This window comes from Herpailurus yagouaroundi, unplaced genomic scaffold (genome assembly GCF_014898765.1).
Source record: "Herpailurus yagouaroundi ecotype Mexico unplaced genomic scaffold, PumYag 166, whole genome shotgun sequence".
Lineage (NCBI taxonomy): Eukaryota > Metazoa > Chordata > Mammalia > Carnivora > Felidae > Herpailurus > Herpailurus yagouaroundi.
In genome coordinates, this window is record NW_024412407.1 from 33,269,995 (window position 1) to 33,289,842 (window position 19,848).

The 19,848-nt window shown below is 36.9% G+C and overlaps 2 protein-coding genes across 2 annotated transcripts in view; both read right to left on the bottom strand.

Annotated features, from left to right (window-relative positions):
• The window catches only part of PDE6H (phosphodiesterase 6H), a 179,171-nt gene that overhangs the window by 107,494 nt on the left and 51,829 nt on the right, over positions 1 to 19,848 (bottom strand). The window lies entirely within an intron of this gene.
• The window catches only part of CUNH12orf60 (chromosome unknown C12orf60 homolog), a 129,551-nt gene that overhangs the window by 57,853 nt on the left and 51,850 nt on the right, over positions 1 to 19,848 (bottom strand). Inside the window, exon 3 of the transcript XR_005794550.1 lies at positions 18,299 to 18,389. The gene's annotated coding sequence lies outside the window, so the exon portion shown is untranslated. The remainder of the gene's footprint in view (positions 1 to 18,298; positions 18,390 to 19,848) is intronic.

Below are 19,848 nucleotides of genomic sequence, written 5' to 3' on the forward strand. Positions count from 1 at the left end.
CTACCTTTCTGGACTCCCAGCTCTGTCTCCTCAATTTAGGAAGGCCATAAGGCTTTGCTGGGTTCTATTTTCTGTTGTATGTTCTGAAAAGTCTCCAAAAAATTGGGGCAGTGATAGGACTCATCCTCATTTGCATCAGTGTCAAGGAGTCCAAAATAAAGCAAAATATAGGGGGAAAGGGGAATAAAAAACTAAAAGGGACAAATTGAAAACAAATGGCAAGATGATGGACTAAAACCTATCACACTAATCTCATTATATGTAAACAATCTAAATGGTCTAGTTATTTTTTTGCTTTTACATATGCTATAGATCCTATAAGACAATTTTGTTATTTTTGCTTTAAAGAGCCAATTATTTTTTATTTTATTTTATTTTTTTTAATTTTTTTTTTCAACGTTTATTTATTTTGGGGACAGAGAGAGACGAGCATGAACGGGGGAGGGGCAGAGAGCGAGGGAGACACAGAATCGGAAACAGGCTCCAGGCTCTGAGCCATCAGCCCAGAGCCTGACGCGGGGCTCGAACTCACGGACCGCGAGATCGTGACCTGGCTGAAGTCGGACGCCCAACCGACTGCGCCACCCAGGCGCCCCACCAATTATTTTTTAAAAGGCTTAGATAATACAAAAAATATCTCATACATTTACCCATGTAGTTTCCATTCCCATTGCTCCTCGTTCTTTTGTATGCATCTAGATTTCCATCTGGTCTCATTTTCCTTCTGCTTGATGGACTTTCTCTAACATTACTTGTAGTGAAGGTCTGCTGGATTCTTTAAGTTTTCAAATTTTGCCTTCACATTTGAAATATGTTCTCACTGCATATCAAATTCTACACTGTCAGTTTTTTTCTTTTCATTCTTTTAAGATGTTCCACTGTCTTATAGCTTGCATTGTTTCTGCTATAAATCTGTTGTCGCTCTTATCTTTATTCTTCTATAGGTACTGTCTTATGTCTTGCAGCTTCTAAGGTTTTTCTATCATTGGTTTTGACTAAATTGATTATGCTGTACCTTGGCGTGGTTTTCCTTATTTTTTTTGTTCTTCAAGTTTATTGAGCTTCTTAGATTGCATTACATTTTATTAATTAAATTGAATTAAATATCAGTCATTATTTCTTCAAAGATTTTCCTTCCTTCACTCCACTTCTCCTTTGGAGACTGCAATGACATGCACTTAAAGTTGTCCAGGGCTCCCTGTTATTAATTTAATTTTTATAAGCTTTTTTCCCCTCTGTGTATTTCATTTTTGACAGTTTCTTTTAATGTGTCTAGAGTTTATTCAGTTATATTCAGTAATATCTAATTTACTGTTAATCCTATCCAGTGCACTTTTCATTTTAGACATTACAGTTTTCATCTATGGTAGTTTGATTTGGATGTTTTCTTAATTTCCATATCGCAACATTTTAAACATCTTAGATACAGTTAGGATAATTTTTTTTAAAGAGAGGGAGAGAGTGCGAGCAGGGGAGAGGGACAGAGAGAGAGAGAGAGAGAATCTCAAGCAGGCTATGTACCCAGTGTGGAGCCCAATGGGGGGATTGATCCCAAGACCCTGGGATCATAACCTGAGCCGAAATCAAGAGTCAGACATTCAACCAACTAAGCCACCCACATACCCCTGGATAACTATTTTAATGTCCTTGTTTGCTAATTTCAATATCTGTGTCACTTCCACACTTGTTTTGGTTGGTTGATTATTCTACTTATTATGGATCATAATTTCCTACTTCTTTAATTCCTGGTAATCTTTTATTTGATGCCAGACATTGCAAATTTTATTTTTGTGTGTGTGTGCTGGATATTCCTGTATTTTTATAAGTATTCTTGAGCTTTGTTCCGGGAATAAGTTAAATCACCTGCAAAAAGCTTCATTGTCTTAAATCTTGCTTTTAAAATGAGACAAACTCAGTATTTAGTCTAGGCCAATTGCTTGCCCCACACTGAGAAAAGATCTTCTTAGTGTTGCACCCAATGTCCCATGACTGGGTGGTAAGAATAGGCAATAACCCCAGCCCTTAGTTAGTGCCAGCCACTGTTCCCTCTATTCCTCTTGGATGAGTATTTTCTTATATTTATGTGCCAATCAGCTCCCTACTACATATGTGAGAGGTGTCCTCAAGATATCCGGAGATCCCTCTCTCTGTAACTCTCTCTTTTCCAGTATTTTGCCATGTAAACTATAACCACCATATTTTCCCAGGACTCTCAACTCATCTCAACTCAACAAGTCCACCATATTTCATTTTGATCCTCTGTGGGGGACCGGGGCCTGGTGCCAGGCTGAGACTGGGTCGAGCAATGTTCCCCGTTGACTCAAGCCAACCCGGTGGTTCCTCTCCCACTCATGTGGGAGGCCAGGCCCCAGCGCCAGGCTGAGACCGGGTCGAGCAACGTTCCCTGTTGACTCAAGCCAACCCGGTGGTTCCCCCTCCCATTCCCCCACTTTCAAGGGCATATGAAAGCCTTGTCAAGGCTGAGAGAGTTAATTCCTGAAGCCTGTGGTCTGCAGGTGTTGGCAGTAATGCTACCTCCCTTTTTCTACCCCGAGTCAGATAGAAACAACATGGGAATTGTGTTTTGCTAGCCATCTTATCAACAAGGTCTTGTGACCTGTCTAGAAAATGCACAAGAAACACAGAACTAAATGTTTTGGTTGGCAGCAATTATGTGAAACCTGTTTATTCTTAGAATGACCTAACCCATAAGAGTCTGGTTATAAAAGATTGTGTACAGCAACAATAAAGCCGTCACTTGGGCCATCAGCCCAGGGGACCCTCCTGTTCCCAAACTTTCTCTTCTCTTCTCTTTTCTTGCATTCCCCTACCCTCAGGACCCTGACCTCGGTGTTTGTCGCACCGGTCGCGACAGTCCTCCCTCCCTGAGCCATAGCCTGGAAATTCTATTAAGGCAACAAGCTGAGGTAATGACAGGACTCACTTTGTTTTTCATCTCTTAGGGATCACCATCATCTTTCATTAACTGATGCCCAGTGTCCTGAAAATCATTATTTCATATGTATTGTCTGTTTTCTTTAGTTATTTGTTAAGAGAGGGTAAATTGCCTAAAAGCCCATTATCAGACAGGACTGCTCTGAATAGTCATCTCAGCCTCAGAGTTTTCTCATAGAACTGACTGAACCATTTACTAAAATTGTATAACAGCTCAAATGTTCACTCTGCCTAGGCCTATGTTCTTCACCCCTCTCAGGCTGTACCCGAAAGTACTCCCTTATAAACCATCTGCACACAAATCTCTGAGTCTTAGAGTTTGTTTCCCAGGAACCAAATCTGTGACAATCAATCAGCTGGTAAATAGTGGGACCAGGGTTGTTAAGCTCCAGACCTCTTATCAATTACACAACACTATAGTCATAGTTTTTGAGCTGACAAGGAGTTCATCAATAACCTAATTCAACCTCCTCATTTTACATTGAGTAATTTGAGAGCTTAGAGACTGAATGACTGTTCCAAGAGCAGGTAATTTTATTCTCTTGAGAAATTCACTTGTACTGATCTCATGGAATTTAATTCCATAAGCCAGTTTTTAGAAAGGGTTATGTACAAATGGTCCATATATTTGTACCAAACTTTCATCGTATATAGTCACACTTTCCAATCTGATGAAGCTAGTTTTAATGTAGTTTCAAGTCGGTCAAAATTTTATCTATCCACCTTCTTAGTTCTATTTCCTTTTTGATATGCTTTGGTTTTTCAGAGCTAAGACAAATGAATTAAGAGGTCACAGGACTTATTATCTTCCCCTTTCATGATCTTGGTGAGGCCTTTCGTGGAATAGTACATCCTGGGAACCAAAGAGTGCTTGAACGTAGGCAGAATACTCTTCTCCCAACCTATAAAGAAATCTTACATTTTAGCATAGAGTTTAAGAATAAGGACTTTGGAACTCCCAGCTTCACCACTTAGAAGTGTGAAATTTGTGGGCAAGTTATTTAATCTCAGTGGGTGTCAATTTCCCTATCTGTAAAATAAGATTATTCTAGTACCCACCTTAAAGTTGTTGTAAATATTAAATAAATGAAATATATGCAAGTACACAAAACAGTGTCTGGCATAGAGTAAGTGTTTAATAAATGTTAGCTATGGTTAGTGTTATTTTCTATTCTACTATTACTATTGTTGTAATGTACTATCCTCTGTATATTAAGAAATGGCAAGACAACTCCTCTTGGGGATTCCCACTTATACTTTGAAAGCAGTCAGCAGAACTTATAGCCAAAAGCTATTGAGAGCACTGGCCAGCTTGTACTCCACTCTTCCTCAATTTGCCCCCATGCAATATCTACCTATGCTGATGAAACATGTAGTGTAAGAACAGTAGGCCAGAGCAATTCATTTTTGTTAAGAAAAATTTATTATCTTAGCTTTTATGCTCAACTGGGTTTAGAATTCATGCAGCTGGGTTTTTATGCAGTCATAAAAGTATCCATATTAGAATGGAGTGAAAGTTATATACTTAAATAGTAGTAGTAGTACATTTAAGCACTATTTAAATCCCTATCTCTACCTTTTCAGTAAAGAAAATTTGCAAGAAATCTGTTGTTCTACCTCTGAGTTCTTAAGTACTTTGATTACCCATCATTAGTCACCTTTCCTTCATTTCCTCAATTCTTATGATCTGGGCTCGGTTCTTTGCCATAATACATAATTCTAATGAGAGAAAATTTTATCCTGAACTTATTTTGATTTGGAACCCTGAAACTGCCCAAATTGGCTCTTTTTTTTTTAATTCACAAACTAGGGTTCTATTTCATCCTAGGTGGCCCTCCTCTGGAGCCTAGACATTGCCACCTCTCTGACTATCACTAGATATATCTTCTGCCATGCCTCCTCCATGAGTAAGAATTCCTGGTAATTAATATTAATTCAGAAAAGAACATATTAACCCATTCCATTTCTCTACAAGAAGGGGCATCTTTATCCATGATGTATTATACATCCTAAACTATCAAGCATAATACTTCAGTATGTCCCCACTAGAGACTGAGGGCTGAGTGAGAACTAAGGTAAGGAAGGGTCTGAGAACTAAGGTAAGGAAGCAGGAGTGGGGTCTGTTTATCATATTTTGTAACCCACATGAAGAATTTATACTTTCCCTCCGTACAGTTCTAATACCTGTGGGTTGAAAATCCTGAGTCATACAAAAAGAACAATTTCACCACAGGACATTTGCAAAAGTCCCATTTAAGCTCTAGATGCTACTGGTCACATCCTTCATGCTAAGAGGACATTTGGCAAATAACAGAGTCATCTTTTCTCAAAGAGATAATTGAACATGTTTATCAGGAGAAGGTAGGGCTTCTGAATCTAAGAAGGGAAAAATGCATTTGATATCTAGGTAATCCATCGGAATACCTCTTGATGTTTCTCTGCCCAATTGTGATAAGAAATGGACAGATATATCAGCCATGGTCTGAGAAGGGCATGGTGACCAGCTCATAACTCTCAGGAATGGGGATATATTTCACTTAGTAAATTAGACACCTAGACCACCAGATGTGTTGACTAACAGTAAGGTGATCTAGAATGGGTAGTTGAAAGCAAAATAATGAGTATTAGTGGTTCTCTGCATTACAATGAGCTGCAGTAGCAGGGGCTGTGGTTTGTCCTGCTATTTTTTAAAAGTATTCTAACTTGCTCTAGGAGGGAACTAGATTTCAAACATGAGAATATACTAAAAGAGAAGTAGAGCTGAGAAAGAAGAGATCATTGTTATACTAAAACTGGGAAATACATTTCGATAAAACAGGAAAATGTGACTAGATTATAATTTTTTCCTGGAAAAGAGTCCAACCAGAATCCTGGAGAAGCTGCTTCTGGAACATAAACAGTGTTTATGTGGATGTAACAGTGCAAGTGTAGACTGTAATTGATTTTGTGGTCCTTTCCTTTCCCCAGGACTGAGGCACTCATTTCCTCATATGCCAGCAGCTGATGGCTTTCAGTGGGCTGAGTCCCTGTCCCCAAAATTGCCCTTAGCTGAAGAGAGCAACTTGCTCCAAGTTATGAAACAGCCCACATCTTAAAACTGGTCAGTGCAAGGGCATAAAGACATAAGCCTTTTCCCCGACACTGGATTCTTTCAGTCTTGTGATTACTTCTTTCTTATCTTCTCTTCCCCTGCCAGCTCAGTTTTAAAAAGCCAGAAATGTTTGGCTTAATTGCTCAGTTTATGAATATATATGCACACACACACACACACACACACACACACACACACACACACATTCACACAGCAGAGGGAGAATATGGAAATCTTTTGGTGGACTCTAAATTCATCCTGAGATTGAAATTGGCCCCATTTTTCTCCAATTTAATAATGTAAACTACCCCCAAATTACCCTTAAGTAAGTTGATGGTAGGGACTACATTATGAGACTTACCTATTAATTTCTTTTAGTTCATTAACTGGGTGACCTGTTGGGGGTTTTTCCATCTCTCATTTCTCTGAATTCAGACAGTGAAGGCTAACCAACAAACAAGAAAGCCAGGAACATAAGTCATCTAGGGTTGTTAAAACATGAGGTTAAGCTTTGAAAAATACTGTTCAAGAAATGTGCTTTTTTTCAGTTAATACAGGAGATTTTTATGGTGCTTACCTAGAAACACTCTGACTCCTTTACTTTGGAGAAAGTAATATACAAAATTTGTCTCTACCCATTTCATCTAAGGATAATGACTTCTTCTTTTGACCACAAACCTATAATAAAATAGAAAAATAACCTGCATACATTTAGATACAGTTTTTAAACATTCCGAGAGAGAATTTTCCTCCATACAAGGAGTCTTAGAAAAGATCCTAAAGAATAACGATTTTCTATTATAAAAGTATTCAAAGAAAATCATAAATGCTGTAACTTACTCCTAGGAGTGAATTAGACCTCAAACATGAGAGTGCACCAAAAAGTCATAGACCTGAGAAAGAGGAGATAAATATTTCAATAAACTGATAAATACATTTCTACATACAGCCATGCTATACAGGAAAAGATGGCTAGAACTACAAAATTTGGTAGAAGCACAAGGACAAATAGCACCCATCTCTTCGAAAACATAAAGGGAATTAAGAGAAGAAAACAAAATGGAGCAAATTTACACCAGCGTTTCCCAAAAAAATATTCTAAGGAATGATGTTCCAGTCATTGTCCCGCCAAAAGTTGTTTTATGCCCAAGTAAGTTCTATTGTTTTTATATATCTCCTCTTGGAGGCATATACTTATATAAAATTTGGTATATTAAAACCTCTGTATGGTCCATCAATAAAGGGATCTGTTTAAATCTATTTAACACGGGGTCACAATTTGACACTAGAATGTTCTTTTTAAAGAGCATTGATCACCACCGTGCCCAACTTACTTTAGAATTGTTGGTCAAGCCCAACCTCTCACTCTTTCCTTATATAGCATGCCTAGCATGTATTTAACATTTAAAAAGTATTTATCATATACCTGCTCTACACTACACCCTATGGCCATACTGTAGCAGATGATCAGTTTGCACTTAAATCTCTAGTGTTGTAAAGTTCTCTAGGTCACATGACGCTCTAGCTCATCTTTGGATAACTAATTGTTAGGATAGAAATTTTTCTTATATTGAATCCATCTAAACATTTTAGCATTAACTCTTCTCTCTAGAATAAAACAGTGTGCATATATTCAACTGCCTTATATATCTTTTTTCTTTTCAAATTTCTATATTTGCTATGCTGCTCAGACACATTCATACTCCCATATATCTTTTCTTTTCTTCATTTTTATTTATTTATTTATTTATTTATTTATTTTTAGCAAACAGAAACACAAACTCCATTCATTTGTAAAATAAACTTATTCTCTTATCAGGATCATGGCAACCTGGTATATCAGCCATGGTCTGAGAAATACATGGTGACCAGGACCTCACAACTCTCAGGAATGGGGGTCTATTTCATTTACTGATTGAAATATTCTTTTTATATTGATGCAAAAAAATAGCCCAATGCTATATGTTCCATTTGCTATGATTCTAGTACAGAAAAGCTATACAATTTCTTTTTCATTATTTTATTTTATTATGGTAAGCACACTTAACATAAGATCTACTGTCTTAATTTTTTTACATGTAGTTGTTGACTATAGATGCAATATTGTATAGCAGATCTCTAGAGCTTATTCATGTTGTTTAATTGAAACTTTATATTCCTGGATTTATAACTCCCCCACTAACCCTTGGCAATCACTATCCACTCTTCAATTACATGAATTTGACCATTTTCACATATCTTACATAAGTGGAATAATCCAATATTTTCTTTCTGTGACTGACTTATTTCACTTAGCATAATGTAACAAGATTCATCCATATTGTTGCACACTGCAGAATTTCCTTCTTCTTGAAAATTGAATAGTATTCCATTGTATGTATATACCACATTTTCTTCATTCATCTGTCAATGAACATTTTACTTGTTTCTACATATTGATTATTGTAAATAACATTGTAATGAACATGGGAGTACAATTACCTCTTCAACATTCTGGTTCTTTTTTTTGGTGGGGGGAGTGTATACCCAGAAGTAGAATTGCCAGACTATATGTTTTAATATGTTTAATATGTTTTTATTCTAGTTTTAATTTTTTGAAGAACTGCCATATTATATTTCATAACAGTTCACCATTTTGCATTCACGCCAATAGTGTGCAAGGATTTCAATTTCTCCACAACCTCACCAATAGTTATCTCTTTTTTTTCCTCCAAAATTGCCATCCTGACAGTTGCAAGGTGATATTTCAGTGTGGTTTTGATTTCATTTCCCTGATGATTAGTGATAGTATCTTTTCACGTATCTGTTGGTCATCTGAATGTTTTCTTTGGAAAAATATCTATTTAAGTCCTTTTCCCATTTTTTTCATCAGGTTATTTTATTATTTCATTTCATTTCATTTCATTTCATTTCATTTCATTTCATTTCATTTCATTTCATTTGCTCCTGAGGTGTAGGAGCTTCTTATATATTTTGGAGATTGACTTTTTATGAGACATATGGTTTGCAAATATTTTCTCCCAACCTCTAGGTAGCCCTTTCACTCTGGTGATTCTTTTACTCTACAGAAGCTTTTTAGTTTGATGTAGTCCCAATTGTTTATTTTTGTTTTGAATACCTTTGCTTTCTGTGTCATATCTATGAATCATTGCTAAGACCAATGTAATGAAGATTTTCCCCTATGTTTTCTGCTAGCAGTTTTATAATTTTAAGTCTTAGGTTTAAGTCATTAACCCATTTTGAGTTGATTTTTGTGCATAGTGTAATGTAAGGGTCTCATTTTATTCTTTTGAATGTGGATAACTAGTTTCCCAAACACGATTTATTGAAGAGACTATCTTTTCCCCATTGTGTATTCATGACACCCTTGTTGAAAATCAGTTGACTGTATATTCATTTATTTATTTCAGAGCTCTCTATTCTGTTCTCTTGGTCTATATATCTGTCTTTATGCCAGCACTATGCTATTTGGGTTACTGTAACTTTGTAATATATTTTGATCAGGAACTTTGATGCTTCCAGCTTTGCCTTCTTTCTCAGGGTTTTTGCAGTCATTTGTGGTTCCATATGAATTTTAGAACTGTTTTCTTCTTATCTCTATCCAAAATACCATTGGGATTTTTATAAAGACGGCATTGAATCTATAGATTCCTTTGGGTAGTATGGGCATTTTAGCAAGTCTCCCAATCATTGAACATGGGATGTGTTTCCATTTATGTCTTCTTTAATTTATGTTATCAATATTTTATAGTTTTCAATATACAAGTCTTTCAACCTCAATAAGTTTACTCCTAAGTATATTATCCTTTCTGGTGCTATTATAAATGGAATTATTTTCCTTTTCAAATAGTTCATTGTTAGTGTATAGAAATTCAACAAATTTTTATGTTGATTGGTATCCTACAACTTTACTAAAATTGTTTATTAGATCTAATAGGCCTTTTTATTTTTTTTAATTTTTTTTCAACGTTTATTTATTTTTGGGACAGAGAGAGACAGAGCATGAACGGGCGAGGGGCAGAGAGAGAGGGAGACACAGAATCGGAAACATAATAGGCCTTTTTAAATAGAGTTTTTAAGGATTCTTATATATGAAATCTTGTCTGCAAACTAGGACAATTTCACTTCTTCCACTTTCACTCAATGTAATACAGGAAGTCCTAACCAAAGCAATTAGGCTAGACAAAGAAATACAAGGCATACAAACCAGAAAAGAAGTAAATTAAATTTGTTAAGACTTGTTTTATGACCTAATATGTTATCTATCTTGAGGAAAGATCCATGTATGCTTGAGAAGACTGTGTATTCTGCCTCTATGGGGTTGAATGTCCTGTATATGTATATTAGGTCCAATTGGTCTAAAGTGTTATTCAAGTCCTCTGTTTTGTTTTGTTTTGTTTTTGTTTTTGTTTTTGTTTTGTTTTTTTATGAATCTTCTGTCTGGGTGTTGTATCCATTATTGGAGTATTCAAGTCTCCTACTGTGATTGTATTGCTGTCTATTTCTTCTTTTGGTTCTGTCAATGCTTTATAAATTTAGGTGCTCTGATGTTGGGTGCATATATATTTATAATTGCATACATATTTATATCTTCCCTGTTGAATTGGCCCTTTGTCATTATTTAATGACTTCCATTACATCTTTTGATGGTTTTTGACCTAAAGTCCACTTTGTCTGTTATAAATATGAACACACCTCCTCTCTTTTGGCTACTATTTGCATGATTATCATTTTCTATCCCTTCACTATCAGCCTATGTATGCCTTTAAACCTAAAGTGAGTTTCTTACAGACAGGATATAGTTGGGATTTTTTAATCCACTCGGTCACTCCATATCTTTTGCTTTGGGAGTATTATCATCTGAATGTATCCTCTCACTCAGATTCATATGTTAAAATCCTAATTCCTGAAGGTGATGGTATTAGTAGGTAAACTTTAAGAAATGCATAAATCACAAGTGTGGAGCCTTCATGAATGGGATTAGTGCCTTATAAAAGAGGTGTCAAGAGCTCTTTAGCCCCTTGCTGTGTGAGGACATGTGTGAGAAAATGTTGGCTATGACTCAGAAAGAACTTCACAAGAATGTGACCATGCTGGCACTTTGATCTCAGACTTCCCAGCCTCCAGAACTGTGAAAAAAAAATGTCTGTTGTTTATAAGATATCTGTTCTGAGGTATTTTTTTACAGCAGCCCAGACAGACTAAGGTGATGTGTTTAATGATGTTCAGGTTATGTGTATTAAATGCATTTTCAACTTAAGATATTTTGAGCTTATGATGGGTTATTAAGGAATAACTCCATCAAGTTGAGGAAGATCTGTACATTTTGGGAGGTTCATCTTATTTAGGCTTTGTTGGGCTTCTTAAAGCTGAATGTACATATCCTTCCCCAGATTTGGAAAGTTTTCAGCCATTATTTCCTTGAATAAACTTTCTGGTCCTTTCTTTTTCTCTTCTTTTGGGATTCCAATCATGTGTACATTGGTTCTCTTGATGATGTTCAATTAGTTCCCTAAAGCTTTATTTTCTTTTTTTCAGTCTTTTTTGCTCCTCTGGCTGAATTATTTCCAATGCCCTGTATTCAGCCTTGCTGATCCTTTTTTCTGCTTCATCTAGTCTATTACTGAACCCCTCTAGTGAATTTTTCAGTTCAATTGTGTTCTTCAGCTTCATGATTTATGTTTGGGACTTTCTTATACTTTCTTTCTCTTTGTTGAAATTCTCACTTTGCTCATATATTGCTCTTTTGACCTCAGTGAGCATCTTTATGACAGTTATTCTGAATTTTCTCTCAGGTAAGCCATATAACTCCATTTCATTAATTTTGGTTTCTGGAGATTTATCGTATTTATTTGTTTAGAAGATCTTTGCCTGATTCTTCATTTTTCTTGACTCTCTATTGGGGTCTGCACCTTTGACAAAGCAAGCACCTATCCCAGTCTTCATGGACTGGCCTCACACAGAAGAACAGCTTCACCTATCAGACAGCCAGAGATTCTAGGGGCCTCTATTAACTCTTCTTCCTCTCAAAGAGAAGCAGAAAGCTGTGGTTTTTGTCCTCTTGCTCTGTGCTGAGCTGGGGAAGCAAGAGGAGGTGTAACTATGGTGATTACCAGTCCAAACCATTATTTCTATTCCTCCTTATTGTCAAGACTGTGCTGGAAAAACCAAAGCCCCAAAACTGGCAAAATACATACCAGTTCTTGGGGATACTCCCAGAGAGGCTGGGGTGCTAGATGCATGGATCAATCATTTTCTCCTCTGAGGGAAGCAGAGAGCTGGGGGCAGGGAGAGGTTCATTTGCTTATCCTGTGCTAAGCTGGGGAGAGGATCTATAGCATCTACACACTTGGCCCATTCTCTCCCAGCAGCTAGACTGTACCAGACTCATCAGACACCCAAGACTGTCAAAACTGACAAATGTTAATTCTTTGGTCAGCCCTAGAAAAGTTGGTGCTCTAGACACATGAATCAACTTTTTCGTCTCCCGAGGTATAGCTGAGAGATGACACTCTTCATCCTAATAACTCCGCGCTGAGCAGAGAGAAGGATCTATTGCATCTACCAACCCAAGATGCCATCTTCATTTTCCCCCAGGTGGCTAGGTTGTGCCAAACCTGTCAGAGTTGCAAAACTAGTGAGACAGAAGCCAGTCTTCTGGGTAGCCCCCTGAGAAAAGTTAGGATGCTGGGTGAACAAACCAACAGCTTCCTTCCCCTTGGAGAAGCTGGGAGCTAAAGGGTTTCTTCCAGATCATATGGTTGTGCTAGGGACAGGGACTCCAGTGTGAGGGGGTCCCAAGTTTCTCTACCAGCTTCAGTGAGTCTGGATTTGTGTTTGCTCTAGGCACAGGAGCCTTTCAATTAGTTTCTGGATTACTCACAAAGAGAATTTGTAAATTGTTGCTGAATTGATGTTTATAGGGAAAAGGCAAGTTCAAGCCTTCCCACTTCACCATCTTGCTTATGTCACACTCCCTCAATGCATCCTTTTCTGAATATATTCTAGTTTATCAGTATCTGTCCCATAGGACCCGAAGTACAAAATATTGTCTGATGGTTTCAGAGTTCAACTAACTGTGACCTGTCATGACCCAAACCTGTTTCATCTATGAGGAGTCCAAGCCTACATTTATTTCTTTCATGGTTGCTTTTCATGGGCTGTTAAATCCTTCAGGTGTTTTAACATAAGCTGCTAGCAAATCATATCTTCCCCCATCCTCTCCTTCTGAGTACATTTTATAATCTAAATGCAAAGTATATTTTATTGCTTTTTAAATGTCATCTTGCTGAATTCGATAGTTGAAATAATTTTGTCATTTATTTTATTAGCTCTTTTTGGAGATATGACTCACCTGAAAATTTGATGAGAAAGTCTTTTATCCCTTTGAATAAAATGTCTTTACCAATGAAGATTAGCAACAGATTCATTAGGGGGGAAGACCCAAAAAGAGTGAGGGAAGGCAGCACTAGGAAGGAACGGTTGGCATCAAAATTCACTTCAAAGCTAATTGTGACACCTTGCCACTGCGTCCTCATTAATGTAGCTTGCTTTATTGGAGGTCCCAGTGCAGATTTAGGGAGCCAATAAGTTCATTACATATGCTGTCTGAGGTCAGTCACTTGACCCCCGTTTACTTTATCCCCTTATCATTCAAAATGCCTAACAGAGTTATCAGGTGCTACATAATGATTGGCTAACATATAATCTAATGTAAACCCAGCTAACTGGGCCAAGAGGGCAAAAGACAAAGGAAGTTCATTAAAAGTTTACAATGAGTCAGATAAAGTCTCCCAAATGAAGTGCTATTTAGAGGATTTCCCAGGCCAGGCCTTCCTCACTCCTCCCTACCCCAGAGGTTTAAGTCCATGTTAGGTACTAACATGTGCTTTGGCATAGAAAGACATGAGACCAGGTAATCTGAGCTAGAACTATGACAAAGAAGGAAAATATTGTCTTAAGGATCCACACTTTTCCTTTCCAGTGTCTCTTTTTCTCCTCTCCACTACTGACTCAAACAAGTTTGCCTTTGTTTTTCTAAGGAGATGTCTGCATTTTAAAAATAGAATTTGGAGAGGACTATGTTCACACACACACACACACACACACACACACACACACACAAAACTAGTCTCAAAGAGTGACCTTAAAGGCATCAAGACAAGCTCCTGAACAAGATGTTTTGTCACAGGGTACATCTCAAATCATATTATAAAGTAGCAATCTAGTCTACTGACAAGTAAAGAGGCTCTTCTTTGCCATCTGAACAGCAGGTTTCTCTGGTTGTGAACCAAAAGTAAAGAAAAGAGACCCAGACAATTCCTAGAGGAACTCTCTAGATGAGGGGGAACCTGAAGCTTACCTTGGGAATTATTCATTTCTAGAGCCCCTGCATTTTCCCAGCATATATAAGAAGTCAGGATTGGTTTGAAAGAGAAACATTCTAGGCCTAATATCTAGAATGTCAGCTATGGATGCAAACCTAAATAGAAATGGTATTTGTGTGTGCGTGCATTTGCGTGTATGTATGTGATGAGAAAAAGAAGAGAAGCAATCTCACTGCAGATAACCCTCCTCTCTCCCAGCTCACTGCAAATGCAATTCAAGATCTTCTCCGTACAAGGTCTGTCCTTACTTCTGCCCATGGAGCCTTGGATGTATGGTATTAATTTTTCATTTTTATAAATGAATTTATTTTAAATGAGTTCACATATATACATATTTTCCACTGGTACTAACAATATCTATGGGTTTTAGGCAAAGCAGGTATCATTATCCATCATCAAGAGATGTGAAAACTAAAACAGTACTAAATTAAAGTCATAAGTAAGCTAAAAGCAAAACAAGACTGAAACTCAATTTTTGACATCTGAATGGCCCCTTATTCACCACAGGTGAGAAGCTTTGGGAGTCTTTTTGCAAAAGCAAAAAAAAAATAAAATAGGGATGGACAATGTTTGCAAACCGACCATACTTTCAACAGCAGAGAAAAAAAAGAAGACCAAACCCTAATGCTGAAGAAATGTTGAGAATGAAAAACTCCTGTGCAATCATCTTTCAGTTTCTGTTAAGACTTCTTTGGGAATCACAAAGTTATATGTTTGAAATCAGTCTAAAAAGCACTTTTCAGTTGTAAAGATTCATCTCCTGTCTTGGAACAAACTAGATCCCTTGGACAAAATCAAATAATTCAATTTTAGTTTTGCAAGAAGGGAAAATAAACCTGTACTTCAAAAATATTTACAGTTCAAGGTTTTTTTTCCCCCTTTGCACTCAGTGACCTGAAAGATGAAAAGAGGGCGCTGAGCCAAACCAAAATATGGGTTTCTAAATGTTGCAGTTAAAAACCTTCAAAGTCATAATTCAGCTCTGTGCCTGCCTGGTGTACACATACCTACAATTTTAAACAATGACATGATTTATTATCTTCACATTGAAAACAAAGAGATATTACTTCCAGAGGCTAAAGAAGATCTTGACAGGATCAACTAGGAATTCAGATATTCTGTAGAATTAGCCCTATGTATACTTCAAAAAGTTTTTTCAGTATCCGTATTCTTAAGCCTCCAGATTTCCAAGATCTTTCATCAGAGACCACCCCACAGGATATTTAGTTTATCTAATAGATAACTATGCTAATCCTGGTACACATAAATCTGGGCTTTCAAAGAGAATCAAGGAAATGCCTTCTTTCTGTCTTCAGCTACCAAAAGAAATCCAGAATAATTCATTTTGGATGCACCAAAATGAAGCCTGTGTCTATTCCCCTTTTGGTGGTGACACTCTGCTTCCACAACTCATCATTGGCTGATGTTTTGCTGGGCATGCGAGGTTTTGGGAAAGGTGGATTGGAAAGCTTATTCCTTCATGTGAGGCCATGTATTTCTCTAAACTTAATTGGAATTTACTTTCAGTATCTCTCTCCGTGTTTTCTTGCACTCCAGTCACTAGAACCAAAGAGGGTCAAAACTAGTCGGGAAGATTCCTGCCTCTGTTTGACCTCTCTTCATGTCATAATCTCAGTAACCCAAATCTCCTCCCTAGAAAGTTCAGATGTATGTGTCCGTTAAATCAGAATGACTGTCTCTCTATCGTGACTCATCTTATGGCTCTATTTTACAGCATAGAAATGGGCTCTGGATATCAGGCCATTATGTCTAGAGGAGAATAAATATGAAAAGGAAAGGGATTTAAAACTAGGCTGTATGACCAGTGGTTAACATCATGAGTGCTATTTGGTTTGAAGCAGAAAAGGTGTATGTGACATCCAGGTACAAACATGCAAAGGTTTAACATGTGAGAAAAGAAAAAGATTTACATGTTGTCATCTTAAGGGTGGGATTATGAACAAAGGGTAAAAAAGACAGGGAGAAAAAATGTTTCAATGAATGCAAAATTTAAGAGACAAATCCAAATTTGGAAAAGGTCGTTTCAGTAAGCTTCTCACCACGGACTACGTTTAAACATGGGGATAACACCACTCGGCAGGAACAACGAAAAGGGGATTCTTGGAGTGGATTGTCAGTTAGACCAAATGAACCTTCTAACCTTAAGACTCTGTGATTTTTATCCATGCTCAAAAAGGAAAGATATATGAATCCAATATTTATATCCATAAAACCAGCTGTTAGCCCCTACTCTGTTCAGAATAGGGAGAGGATTATATAGTATACAATGCAAGAAGCGGGCTGAAGAAAGTGAGGTACTCCAGGACAGGTACCTCATATGAACATATGAGGATGGGCAAAAAAGGAGATGATCATAATTGAGCTATTAGTTCAATGAATGGTTACAGAATAAAATAAAATAACCATTTGGCATTTAGGCTCACAACTTGACTCTTCATTAATATGCACAGATAACATATACTTGAGGTGAGCATATTTGGGGCTTTTGACTTTATTTTTTGGATAGCTTATTTCATTCTTTAGATCTTATTGTAAACATAGCTCTGGGTTATGAAACAAATGTGGTCAAACGTAAGTAACATTTAAGAGTTCGACAAGGAAGGAAAGATTTTCTATTACTCTCTAAGCATCTTGTGTCTCATAGTCTTAAATGTAATTAAACTAATATAAGCAAGGTAATACACATTTTATTTTGCTATTGTCCACGTGATATAGTAAAAATGAATCTGGGCTTAAGGAACAGTAGATAATAGATGGGGGTCTTATGCCTAATCCTAACACTTGCTGGTTACATAGTACTTACCAGAAGCATTTGGCCTATTTGACCCACAGTTTCTTCATTGTGAAAAATAAAGCTAATAATGTCTGTTCTACCTACTTTATCACTTATTACAATTAAGTTGGATAACGAGAATTTTCAAAATGCTAAGTGTATATTTGGTATGCGGCAGGGGACATGCATTAAAAACAATTCTCTACCCAGGTTAGATATTTTTATCTACATTAGTACATCCTTCTAGATATAGAGCTGGTAAAAATACACACTACTCAACCACTTTTTAGCAGATCATGAATCACTTTCTTTTTTAAAAAATTTCTAACACCCATCTTTAAAATAAAAGTTTCCTATGTGCTACAAACAGTTAAATGTGAAAATATACTAACTTATGTATCTCTGTGTTTTCTGATAATTCAATACTTCTAACTGAAATCTGAAAATGGAAGACTTCATCACACAAAGGACTATCTCAAGGTAAAATCCTTAAAATAGATTTGTTTTACTTCACTGTCTCTCATCCCTTTGGCTTGCCCCTCCTTCCATTACCACCTCTTACTGCTAGGTAAGGGGTAGCCCTGTGCCAGCCCCATTAACCCATACTCCAATCCCAAATCTCCCCCTTGGGAAATAATCTGCAGTCAGTCATGAAAACCAATGTGTCATTCTTGATACATGAAAATCAATGTGCCATTCTTGTTGTAGATAATCACCTTTTTAGATTTATCCCTAGCTGTTGCCTGCAAGCCTAGTCCTCTTTAATGTGAGGAAGATCAGGCACAAGTGAGCCTGTAGAGTTCATGTGCTTAGTTTCCTATCCTTCCTGCCCCAGCTGGCTCTAAAAACTCACAATTCCAAATCATTGAGAGAATTATAGTAAGCTGTTCTTCTGGGCCAATAAGTGAACAACACTAATCCTGAACCTTTGGTGTGAGCAGCTGTTTTCCTGGTTATTAGTCATAAAATGTCAATGTTTATGCACCTACAGTCAAAATCCAGAGGCACCAGCTTGACCAAAACTTTCCTTCTCAATATTACAGAACGGCTCTGCGTCTGTACACAACTTACATGAATGTAGAACTGTGTGGTTATATTAAGTTGGCTGGAAAATTATGTTTTCCTTGACAGCAATTAGGGTTTTACCCAAAGGTCTTCCAGCCTGAAACAACAGTTAAAAGCATATTTTTAAAATGAAGGGGAAAAAATAATGCTAGTAATTAAGCAATGAAACTGGATGTCAGGCCCAGAAAACCTACATTATATCTCAGTTAAAATATTCTTACTTACTCTCTAAATTTGAACAAGAACATGATGGCTACCAATTAACATTTTTATAATTAAATATACATTGAAATGACAAAGCATCTATTTGTGAAATGTACATATGTTTTCTTCTATAAGAAAAAAATAATAATCTTTATAGCATTCATAAATGCTTTAAAAAAGTAAGTAAGAGGGGCACCTGGCTGGGGTGCTCTACTCAGTCAGTAGAGCATGTGACTCTTGACCTTAGGGTCATGAGTTCAAGCACCAAGTTGAGCCTACTTCAAAAAAAAAAAAAAGAAAGAAAGAGAAAAGAAAGGATAAGAATAAACATAATAAAATGTTGAACAGTTGCAACTTAAGGGAAGTGTATAATTTAAAATTAAAAAGAACCATAAAGGTCCCTTGTCTGATACTTAAATCCCTCTTCCCTCCACCCCTTTCCCAAAGGTCTTTGCTAAGCAAAGATATAAATAATATAAATATAAATTATTTAAATATACGGGAAAAGTGAGGTTCGTTTGTCAGGAAACTATTGTGCAGATAAATTATTTTGACTGGTTTGTTCTGATGATTAACATATAGTATTAAGAATAATAAAAATACCAATTTGAGTCTAGCCAAACTCCTTCTAAATAATAATAATTATAGTAATCAAAACTATAGTAGTAATTGCCATTACTTGAGCACTGCCTATATAATACCGTCTTAAACACTTCATAAACTTTGTTCGTTCAGTCCTAATAATGACCATATGAGCTGGATTATCTCCATTTGCCAGAGAGGGTAAGTAATTTGCTCAGTGTCATCACACTAGAAAAAACAGAATCTGGAGTGAAACCCACATCTGCCTATATCTTAAGCACTGTGTCCTTTGATCCTGCAGGGACTTGAAAGATAAGTCCAATGAGAACTCAGACATCAAGACTCTATGTCTGGCCAAGAAGTATTAAAACTGTCTATAATTCAAGACAAGATTAGAGAATCACAAACCATGTGCATCAGGGTTTGTGAACTGGACAAACTCTGTCAAGTTCAGAGAAGTAAGCTGAGTCAGAAAGGAGACATAAATACTATAGTTTCATAAGGAAAAGAATCGAACATAGGAAAAACAGACATGGGGCGCCTAGGTGGCTCAGTTGGTTAAGCTCCGGACTCTTGGTTTCGGCTCAGGTCATGATCTCATGGTTTGTGAATTCAGGCCCCAAATAGGGCTCCAGGCTGAAAAGGCAGAGTTTGCTTGGTATTCTCTCTCTCCCTCTCTCTCTCTCTCTCTTAATTTGCCCCTACCCAACATGTGCTCCCAAAAGAAAGAAAGAAAGAAAGAAAGAAAGAAAGAAAGAAAGAAAGAAAGA